Source organism: Myotis lucifugus, unplaced genomic scaffold (genome assembly GCF_000147115.1).
Source record: "Myotis lucifugus unplaced genomic scaffold, Myoluc2.0 scaffold_633, whole genome shotgun sequence".
Lineage (NCBI taxonomy): Eukaryota > Metazoa > Chordata > Mammalia > Chiroptera > Vespertilionidae > Myotis > Myotis lucifugus.
In genome coordinates, this window is record NW_005871681.1 from 275,455 (window position 1) to 287,054 (window position 11,600).

An 11,600-nucleotide genomic window follows, 5' to 3' on the forward strand; every position below is an offset into this window, starting at 1 on the left:
CCGCATGCACACCGCCTGTGCTCACAGTGTCTGCCCTGAAGCCCCAGGATCCTGTGAGATCAAGGATCCCTGTTTCGTGTAGCGGCACACGTAGGGTGTCCCCCAAATGTATGCACACACTGAATAATTAGAAAGGCAGTGTTGGTTAAAACACATTTCATTTTCAACATTGAGCCATCAGCGGTTAAAGTGTGTATACATTTGTTGGGGACACCCTGTATTTTAGGCCAGAAGTTCAGGACGTGGCCCAGGTGCCACGGGTCCCGGGTGCCAGAGGGAAGCTGGTGCCGGCAGCCGGGGGAAGGCAGGCTTACTCTTGCACAAATTTTGTGCATTGGGCCTCTGGTAGCTAAATAAACTGTCAGATATGGTGTGGAAGGAGGCAAGGAGACCAGCTAGGAAGCTGTTTCAAATACCCATACAAGAGGTAGGTGCACACGTGTGTGTGTGAAAAGTGTGTAGAACAATGGAGGTGGTGAGAAGTTGAATTATGGACCCATTTTGAAGGCAGAGCCTACACAATTTGCCAAGGGAGAGAAAGGAATCAAAGATGGTTCCAGCCCAGCCAGCATGGCGCAGTGGTCAAGCATGGACCTCTGTATGAACCAGGAGGTCACGATTCCGTTACAGGTCAGGGCGTATGTCCAGGTTTCAGGCTCGATCCCCAGTAGGGGGTTTGCAGGAGGCAGCGGATCAATGATTCTCTCTCATCATTGATGTTTCTATCTCTCCCTTTCCCTTTCTCTCTGAAATCAATAAAAATTTATTTTTTAAAAATCTCACAAAGACGGCCCCCATGTTTTTTAGCCTGAGAGGTCATTGCTGTCCAATAGAAATATACTGTGCCAGTATATACCAGAGGTAATTGAAAATTTTCAAGTCACCACGTCAGAGAAAGAAAAAAAGAAACAGGTGACATTTTAATAATGTATTTTACTTAACTCGGTCTATCGAAAACATGATTTCAGCATGCGATCAATATAAAAGGCTATGAACTAGATATTTCAAATTCTTTTTTTCATGTGAAGTCTTGGAAGTGTGATGTGTATTTTTCACTTCCAATTGTCTCAATTCTGGGAGCTACATTTCAGGTGGCTGGTGTCCGCCAGGTGGACAGTGTGAGAGACGCTGCCAGGGAGTGAGAGAGGAAGAAGACAGAGGGCGAGGGCCTGGGGGGTGAGATTCAGGAGTTTGGTTGTGGACTGTCAGCCACCAAGTGAAGACGTCTGGCCACTTCCTTGTTCTTAGGATAGATCTTTTTAAAGTTCTCTGGCCCCCAATGTAAAGCTCAATCATTTCCCCCTTGCAAATACATTTAACTTGCTGTTGAAATCTTGGCTCCCCTCCCGAGTTTGACATGAAAGGGTGTAGACTGGCAGTCTGGTTGGGGAGAAAGGACGGGGAAGGAGGGCTTGAGGCTGTTTCTATGGGACTGATAACAAAACAACAGTGGCTTAAGTCAGAGATAAGGTTGTTTCTCTCTCACGGAAGCCTCCAGGTTAGCAGTTCAGAGCTGGTGTGGCAGCTCAGTCAAGTCACAGGAAGCCAGGCTCTCGCTGGCCCACAGCTTCCTCGCTCTTGCATCTGGACCTCCTCACAGTACGAAGACACCCACAGCCACAGCCACAGCGGCCATATCCAAGTTTGGGCAACAGGACGAGGAAGAAGGAAGGCAGGACGAGCCTCCTCCCTTTAAGAATTCCTGGACACACCACACAGCATTTCTGCGTGTAGCCTATCAGCCAGAACTTAGTCACAGGGTACACACACAAATCCCCTCTCTCTAGGCAGCAACGAAACGAACCCAAACCCACGTTTCGTTATTAAGGGGAGAGAGAATAGATTTGAGTAGGTCACCGGTAGCCCCTGCCACAGTTTGCCTGGTACTTGAGTCTCCATTTGAATCATAATCAAGGCGATAAAGACGCTGGGAGCAGGAGGGCGGGTGGAAGGCTCTGGGGAGAGTGTCTCCAAGGAAAAAGTGGATCTGATGACTCAACATGCTTGACCGCGTGGAGAGAGGTTTCACAAACCCCTCGGTTTTCTGTCACTCGGCTTGGCGGCGGATCCACGATTGGCACACAGACAACGAAGCCAGCCAACTTGCCCCCGCCCCTCACCCCCAGGAAAGTCTAGGTGGAGATGCCAGCCTCAGATCTGCCCGTGAGCAGAGGAAACCCAGAACTGGCCGCTAACCCCCAGTCGCAGAAGGCCTGGGGGAGTCATGTTCGCTGCTGGCCACTCCCCAAAGGAAGGACAGAGCCAGCCAAGCCCATCCGGTTCTTCTTCCCCAATTTAGCCTCAGGTAAGTCACTCTGCCTCCGGGGAAGGGAGGGCTGCAGAGGAGAGGCCCGGGAGTCTGTTTAGGGAAGAAGCCCTTTGAAGAAAACGGAATTAGGGGAAGCGTTCTCCTCCAGGCATCAAGCAAGTCACGTAACCCCTTGTGCTCTAGGCCCTAAGCTTCGTGGGCTGTCTCTTCTAAGGATATATAAAACTAACATGTATGAAATGGTTTGAAAACTGATATGCCCTATAAATAGTAACAGCTAATATTCAGCGAGCATGTAGGAGGGGCCAGGCACCGTGCTAAGCCCAGCACATGCACTAGCTCAGTTCCCAACACAGCAGTATGATTACCCCCGATTTCACGATGAGACTGAGCTCAGCTTTGTATTCCACATATACTAGTAAGTGAGAGCATACTTTATACTGTGTTTGTCTTGGACTTATTTCACTCAGCATAATGCCCTCGAGGTCCATTCGTGTTGCAGATGGCAGGACTTCCTTCTATCTCATGGCGGATCATGTTGCATTGTACTGTATACATTTTGCTTATCCTGGAGTCTGTGGGCACGGGTTGCTTCTACGTTTTAGCTGCTGAGGATAATGCTGCTGCGCAGATAACTCTTCTAGACCCCGCCTTCAATTCTTCTGGGTAAATACTAAGAGGCAGACATGCTGGGCCGTGTGGTAATTCTATTTTTAACTTTGGGGGAGGGGGCCCATCATACTGTTTTCCACAGCAGCTGTACCGTTTTACATGCTCATCAGCAGTCTACAAGGGTTCAGGTTACTCCACATCCTTGCCAACACTTGCTGTGTTCTGCTTTTTTTTAGTAGCCATCCCAGTAGGTGTGAGGTGGCACCTCATTGTGTTTTGATCTGCCAATCCCGAATGATTAGTGATATTGAATGTCTTTCATGGGCTTACTAACTATTCCTATATTTTCTTTGGAGAGTTTTCTATTCAAGTCTTTTTCCAATTTTTGAATGGAGTTCGGATTTTTGTTATTCAGTTTTCTGTTTTTCTGGCTATCAATCTCTTGTCATATGTATGAATATGCAAATATTTCCTCCCATTCTGTGGGTTGCCTTTTCACTCTGTTGATTGTGCCCTTTGATGCACAGCTTTAGATTTTCATGAAGTCCAGTTTGTCTATTTTTTATTTTTTGTGCTTTTTGTACCATATCCAAGAAAGCATTGCCAAGTTCATTATCGTGAACATGGCAGTAAGTTTTGGAGTTAGGAATCATGAGGTCTCTCATTTTGTTCTCCTTTTTCAAGATTGTTGAGGCTATTTGGGGGTCCCTTTGTAAGAAATAAGGCGAGCCGCCAAATTCAGGGGTCCTGGTGGAACACAGAGCAAATGCGGGAGCCAGGCAGCAGGCAAACATCCTTCCTCCTGCAGAAGGGCGCGTGCACATGGCCTGGGAACACCTCACACTGAGAGGGCTGGTCCTCGGCTTTTTAATCTGACACACGTGACCTGTCTCTCACTCTTGATTGGAGCTCAGGTGCACGGTCTTTCCTGATTGGCTAATTCAAAGGGAGGGGTTGGCCTTTGCCATTTCAAGATGGCGGCCCCCAGGCACATTGCAAGTCACGAGGCCAACATGGGGCTGTGGTTGGGTTGGCTGTTTGCTCAGGTGAAGAGGAGTTTGTGGATGGCTGACTCTGTGGGCATTTTGCTCACCTCAAAATGGCAGAGAGCAAGCCAGTGTCTCCCAACAATACTTTGCACGTGGAAGGATGCGTTGGATACGCCCACAGGAACGTATGTGCTGCCTCCCTACCAGGCAGGGAGCTCCTGGGGGGAAAGTATCGTCCCCTCATCCCAGGACTTGGAACTGGAGATCTTCTTTTATTTTTAATTGATTTTAGAGAGAGAGGAAGGGAGAGGGCTAGAGGGATAGAAACATCAATGAGAGAGAGACATGGATGGGCTGCCTCTACACGCCCCCTCCAGGGGATTGAACCCCAGACATGGGCAATGTGCCCTGGCCTGACCAGGAATCGAACCCTGACCTCCTGGTTCACAGGTCAATGCTCAACCACTGAGCCGCACTGGCCGGCCTAGAACTGGAGATCTTTGCCTGTTGTTGGCAAGCCCCCCATAAAACATCCTGGGAGATAATGAGAGGAAGACGGTGTATCCCTTGCCCTTTCTCGCCTCGCCTTTTCTCAAGAGAGAATGCATCACATGCAGTAACTTTCCTGTAGTTAGCTTACTGTCAAGTGTAAATATGGAGTGTTCTGGAAATCGTGCAGAAGTGAGCAGCTGTGCCATCCGACCCTGTTGTTGAAATGAAATATCTGAGTTTGGATGTGAAGCGAGGCTGCACTCTGACCGCCATCATGGGTTCCTTTCTTGTTTCAAAGCCCTATCGACTCACATCCTATTCAGTTCTCAACAGCTAAGGTGACAGCCCTTCTTGGGCGGAGTAGGTGGCCACAGGGATACGAAGCCAGACCTGAGCTGCACACAGTGCATTGTGGGAAGATAAAATCAGATGGCGTATCACCTGTGTGTGGTACCTGCTACCTCAAGTCTCAGCTTTGTGGCCAACACACCCGATTTCCCGGACACTTGACTGACATATGTCACTGCCGGTCACGTGAACTCGCAGGAAAGGTCAGGGGTGTAACTACAAAGGCCAATCTATTTTAATTGCCTACGGTTTTAAAAAAGCCCTCTTCTCAATTTACAGCGACCGCGGGAATCACTTTCCCGCTTGCATATTATTTATGCAGGGGATGGACGAGCAGCAAAACTCCAGGTGAAGTGGAGTGAATCGGCACTTTGGAGAGTTTATTCTGGGAGCACAGGCCGCGCGTCCTGTCAAGGCCAATGAGTACTTCTTTGGTTACAGACAAAAATACCGATAAGCGTTCATTTTCTTTTCTTGTTTTTTAAACGTTTTACCGGAAAGAATTTATGTAGAGATTCAAACATTGTAAAGTTACATTTAAAAAAAATGTGAGGCTGCCCTGGCCGGTGTTGCTCAGTGGTTAGAGGATTGCACAGAGACGAAGGGAACAGATGTGGCCATACCACTGGTTGTTTTTTTTAAAATATATTTTATTGATTTTTTTACAGAGAGGAAGGAAGAGAGAGAGAGAGTTAGAAACATCGATCAGCTGCCTCCTGCACATCTCCTACTGGGGAGGTGCCCGCAACCCAGGTACATGCCCTTGACCGGAATCGAACCTGGGACCTTTCAGTCCGCAGGCCGACGCTCTATCCACTGAGCCAAACCGGTTTCGGCCATACCACTAGTTTTTTGGAGAATGAAACAGCATCATTTCAGAGATGGCTGGTGTCTCATCCAGGTGGGCGTCACTCGGTGAAGAGTCGATCTGATTGGGCGAAATGTGGTAACAATAGCCTTCATTACAATACTTGTATTTATTTTATTAAGTATATATTTTTTATTGATTTCAGAGAGGAAGGGAGAGGGAGAGAGGGAAACATAAATGATGAGAGAGAATCATTGATCAGCTGCCTCCTGCACGCTCCACACTGGGGATCAAGCACAGAACGCAGGCATGTGCCCTAGACTAGAATCCAACCCAGGACCCTTCAGACCGCAGGCTGATGCTCTATCCACTGACCCACACCAGCCAGGGCTGATTACAATACTTTTAGTCAAATGACAGCATCCCTACTCTTGGGGCTGGAGTTGGGCCACGGGTGGTAGATACAGACAGCATCCATTGTTGAATTCTCTCAGAAAGGTGATTACGTTCAATATTGCACATGTTTAGGTAGCTTTGGAGTACATTTACCAGTTAAAATAAAACCCCGGCGGCTCAGTTGGTTGAGCATCATCTCATGCCCCAGGAGGTCACAGGTCACTCGGGTTGCAGGCTCAATCCCCAGTAGGGGGCGTACAGGAGGCAGCTAATTGATGTTTCCCTCTCATCAATGTTTCTATCTCTCCCTCTTCCTCTTCTCTAAAAATCAATAAAAACATCTTTTTTTAAAAAGCCAAAAGGGCTCCTTGGTAGCTTTCTCTGCCACGTTCAACTCTGTCTTGTTTGGCTTTTCACAACGTGTAGCACTCAGGCCTCCTCTCTCCCAGCAGTGGCTCCGTGTCTGCTGTGACCTCATTCTAGAACCCTAAGCCCATCGCGGGGAAATCTTTCCCGGACATTTTCTCTTCTCTGTTCTCTTTGTTTTCTATTTTTTTCCACCTTAAGGAAAAGACCCTCATGGAACACGGTGCCATTCTGAAACTCAGGGATTTATGTCTGTGCTGCTTTTGCGTCTGTGTCAGAAGTTGCATTTAGAAATATCCTCTGTGAGGTACAGGACACCTTGTTAGTTGGTCGGTGCCAACAACACTCTGGTTTCTTTCATAAGACGCCTCTTCCCTTTGAAACCATTGAAACCATATCCTTGGTTTCTTCCTTTTCTCTTGAGACCACACAGGATGATGAAATGCAGCGAGCGGAGTCTGTTGAAACACATTACAACGAGCTGTTCTAAATGTTATTAATTGACTTTCATGGCACAAGAAGCCACGGACCAGCGGGCCATTGGGAACCAGGAATCCCTCCTCTGTCGTGGGAGAAGCCACTTGAACTCAGCCTCCTCTCAGACTGCTGGCGCTATCGCCCCTCTTGCAGGAACTACGGCTTTCTGTGGTCGCTGTCCTCAGGGGCTGGTCAACCAGCGTTCACCGTCACAGCCCCTGAATTAACCGCGTGCCTTCCGACTGCCTACCATTCACGTGTCTGCTCACCTCTCCTACTAGGGTGCCCTCATGCTCTCCCTCTAAGGAAGGAGAGTAACCTGGGGTGGGTCCCTTCCCTGGAGTATTGGACTGAGTGTCCATCAGATGGCCCAGGCTCCCGCATACTTCTTCTTCTTTCGTTAATCCTCACCTGGGGATATTTCCCATTGATTTTTAGAGAGAGTAAGGGAAGGGAAGAGAGAGAAACATCAGCGCGAGAGAGACACATCGATTGGTTGTCTCCCGCACGCACCCCGACTGGGGCCAGGGATTGAGCCTGCAACTGAGGTACCTGCCCTTGACCAGAATGGAACCCGGGACCCTTTAATCTGCAAGCCAGCGCTCTATCCACCGAGCCAAACCGGCGAGGGCTCCTGCATGCTTTGTTATGGGAAAATGAAAGCCAAAGGGCCTGTGAGTGTTCTTGTTGCTGACCCCTTGAGTTCCCTCAATAAAGCCTTTTTTTAAAAGATTTTTTTTTTATTGATTTCTAGAGAGAGAGGAAGGGAGAGGGAGAGAGAAAATACCAACGTGAGAGCGAAACACTGAGCAACACAGTGCCCTGACAGGGAATTGACCCAGCAACCATTTGGTGCATGGGATGCTGCTCAACCCACTGAGCCACACTGGCCAAGGCAGTAAAGCCCATGTTTTAACCTTAACAATATATGTTGTAAAATTCCCCCTGAGCTTGGGTGAGCCTCAGGAGGCCTCCACAGAGGGGGCCCATGTTACACAGTCACTGATGAGAAAGCTTGGTTCTGCACGCCCTGCTCTGAGACAGTTCATGCCTTTGCTTGCATATTTGTCACACGGATGGAAGTCACTGGCCGTGCTCCCATCTTGCCTTGGATAAAAAGTTCTCCTCTGTATGTTTGTTCACGCGTGCGTTTTCTTCTCAGCTCTCGTCTGCCTTATTCATATCCCTCCTTGCCCAGCTAGGATCCCGTGGTGTTTGCTCAATAATACTGTTGGAGTACCCTCCCCGCCCTTCCCCTCCTGTCCCGTCTGTGGCATCTGGTAAGGACTGCAACCGGCTGCGACACCCGACAATGGCTTCAGGCATTGCCAAACGGCCCCCGGAGGCCACAACTGCTTCCCGTGGCGATGCGTCGCTCTGTCCCCGTGGCCCCGGCTGAGGGTGCCAGTGGCGCTCAGGATGCTGCCCACTTCTCACCTGGCTCACTCGCTCAGTGGCATCTGACCTCCTCCACCCCTCCCTCCTCGAAGCATTTTCCTTTTGCTTCCAATGACTTCACGTTCCCACGATTTTCCTTCTCTCTCAGGTTGTGCCCGAACTTAGTATATTTTAAGGTTTGCTAACAACACTTTCATTGTCATCTACTGATGTATAAGAACAAGGGTTAGCCCCAGCTGGTTTGTCTCAGTGGATAGAGCGTCAGTCTGCAGACTGAAGGGTCCCGGGTTCGATTTCGGTCAAGGGCCCATGCCCAGGTTGCAGGCTCGATCCCTAGTAGGAGGCATGCAGGAGGCAGCCGATCAATGATTCTCTCTCATCGTTGATGTTTCTCTCTCTCTCTCCCTCTCCCTTCCTCTCTGAAAACAATAAAAATATATTTTATATATATATAAAAAAGAACAAGGTGTTTTAGTGCCATAAATATAAATGAAAAACAGGCGTAGCTAAACCCTGACTCAGACTAGCACTACAGTAATATTAATCCATGGATAAAGACACTTGTAGACATATTAAAAAATATTAGGTTGTCAACTCAGAAAATTCGTGAAGGATACATAGCATTTCCAGTTTCTTTTAAGGGTTCACAAGCAAAGACGTTTGGAGCCAACTGACCTGACAGACAAACGCGCCGGCTGTACCATCACCGACTGCTCTGAGGGTGTCCCCGCCTATTTTTAACTGTCCTGTTGGCAGATGTCAGCAGGCAGCTGTGGCCAATGGCGAGGCGGCGGAGGGTGTGGAGAACAGGTGTTGGCCCACTCACTCCCAGTTGTGAACCCTTCAAACCCCAGCGTTAGAGAACATCCCCAAGGCTGGAGTTTAGTGCCTGGGGTGGGATCACCCCCTCGGAGCTGTAGGACGGGGAGGTGTGCAGGCCTCTGTTGGGAAGCAGCTCTGGTCCGCCCCCCGCAGAGTCCCCCTCTTATTTGTCCAGCACCCTGTGTACTCACATCGCTGGTCAGTACAAAGTCTGAACAGTCCACGTGGCCAGAGCCGAGTAGGAGAGAAGGTCAGGGAGGGAAGAGGCCTGACTACAGAGTTTTGTAGACAATTCGAAGGACTTGGCGTTACTCTGGGTGACATGAGTGAGGCCCCGCCTGGGGCTTCAGAACAGACTGTGGCTGCTTGGTGGACAGCGGTCTGCAGGAGGGCAAAGGTGTGAGCAGGGAGGGTGGCGAGGGGCACATCACAAGAATCCAGGTGAGGTGCCCGGCCGGTGTGGCTCAGTGATGGAGCATCCACCTCTGAACCAGGAGCTCATGGTTTGATTCCCGGTCAGGGCACTTACCTGGGTTGTGGGCTCAATCCCCAGTGTGGGGCGTGCAGGAGGCAGCTGATCCATGATTCTCTCTCATCATTTGATGTTTCTATCTCTCCCTCTCCCTTCCTCTCTGAATTAAAAAATATATATATATTTAAAAAATATTTCTGAGTTTACACCTGGCACAGGTAATCAAGCTTCTCTGGTAATACAACCTTCCCTGGCGCATTCTGATCCACAGGGTTTCGTCCTGTTTCGTCCATGTCAGATCTGCCTGCTCCGACTGGTCACGCTAACGCTGAACTTCTGTGCAGCATGCATGTGAACTTGTGAGTGTGGTGTAGGCGTGTACACGGCACCAAGCCTTCCTCCTTAATATCTCTTGTTTGTAGACACGACATCCCCCTTATATTTGATACCTTCTCTCCCCCTGGGAGTCCCCCATTCGTGTCAACTCTGAACCACCTGGCTCTTCCCCAGAGCAGGTGTAAAGCCTGTTTTAATGTAAGGTAGCCCCGGAACCGCATCTGCTAAGGAGGGTCTCCCCAATACCTGTTTCAGGCCCCCTTCCCCTCCCTAAGACCTCGCTGCTGTCCTAGGAGCGGCGGGAGGGATCCAGTGAGCTGTGTGGGTCGTGCTGGGGGTGGTGGGTAAAAAGATACCAGTCACCCCCCTCCTTCCAATAATCAGACAGAAAACAGCCTGGGTGGCCAGGTGGGAAGATACCTGGCCCTCAGCTGGTCTTACTCAGTTTCCTGGCAGCTACTGCCCCCCTGTGGACGGTCGCAGTTACTGACTCCAAACCTGGGCTTCCTGGCCAGGCTGGTCTGGCCCAGGCTGTCTGCTAGTCCCTCCAGGTCCCTGCGCTTTCAGACTCACAGCGGCTTCGCTGTCAAACACGCCTGCCTCCCTCCTACGCGGCCCTCTGTTCAGGCAGCGCGAGGGCCACCCGCGTACCCCCAGTGGCTTGGTTTCCATAAGTCAGTTTGAGGCAGAGGTACTCAAAAGTGGCCCCCAGTGACCTCTGTCTCCGGGGATCCCTGCCTCCGGTGGCCCCTCCACCTGAGCGTGGGTGGGGCCTGGGGCAGCTGTGCCCCCAGAGGTGGGAGGTGACAGCTGGGCATTGCCTGGGCGTCTGGGAAGCCTGAGGGGTGTGTGGAGCTCCTGGCCTGTTACCCATCAGGAGGCCCTGACTTGCCCAGGCCAGCCCGGTCTCGCATGAAAGGGCACCAGGCCCTGGGCTCCATCCAGACTCATCCGTCAGACTCTCAGACTCGCTGGCCCACTGCCCCCCGCCCGTGCCCCGTTTCCGGGCCCCTTGCTCTGCCCACACGGTTCAGCTCGCCTGGCCCAGGTGGAGTCGGGCTTGTTCGCCTGGTTTGCTCTCGATGCCTCGGCAGGAGCTCAGCTCCGTGTTTGCCCGCAGGTTCCCTGCAGCGGAGGCTTGTGGGAAAGGCCTGCTCCTGCCTTCACCTGGGGCGCTGCGGGGCCGCCACAGCCCCGGTCCCGTTTCCCTGGGCGGGTTGAAGGGGGAACCGTGTCCGGGGGGCTCCCTGGGCTTCTGGGGTCATCATTCCTCCTTGGAGCCCACGGTGCTGCCCCACACATTCTGTGAAACAAGTGGTGTTTGTCGCCCCTTTTTTTCTGTCTACGATGTGTTCTCCGTCCGCTGGGCAGCACCCCTGTCTTCTTCTCTGCAGGCGGCAAGGTGTCCTCTTGGCTGCCACAGCCTCTTTTTATTTTTGTTGATGTCAGAGCGGAAGGGAGAGGGAGAGAGAGAGCAACACCAATGATGAGAGAATCATGGATCGGCTGCCTCCTGCACGCCCGCTACTGGGGATCAAACTCACAACCAGCATGTGCCCTGACCCAGAATCCAACTGTGACCTCCTGGTCCATAGCTCGACCCACTGAGCCGCACCAGCCGGTCACAGTGATTTTAACGGGTCGCAGAGTGGTCCTGAGACCCCACGGTGAGGACTGATGTGGAGGCCTGACCGGGGGAGGCCGGTGGGCCCACTTCTCAGGGCCCAGGCTCCACAGAACATCGGAACATCACAGTCAGTTTGGCTTCCTCTTGACAGCCGGCCAGTGGCTGGTGAGGAAAGAGCAGGCCGTGGG

At 51.1% G+C, this 11,600-nt stretch overlaps 1 protein-coding gene across 1 annotated transcript in view; it reads right to left on the reverse strand.

Moving 5' to 3' along the window:
- AGL (amylo-alpha-1, 6-glucosidase, 4-alpha-glucanotransferase) overlaps positions 1 to 2,212 on the reverse strand; it is a 43,683-nt gene extending 41,471 nt beyond the window's left edge. The window contains exon 1 of the mRNA XM_023746173.1: positions 2,197 to 2,212. The gene's annotated coding sequence lies outside the window, so the exon portion shown is untranslated. The remainder of the gene's footprint in view (positions 1 to 2,196) is intronic.
- Between the last annotated feature and the right edge of the window lie 9,388 nt (positions 2,213 to 11,600).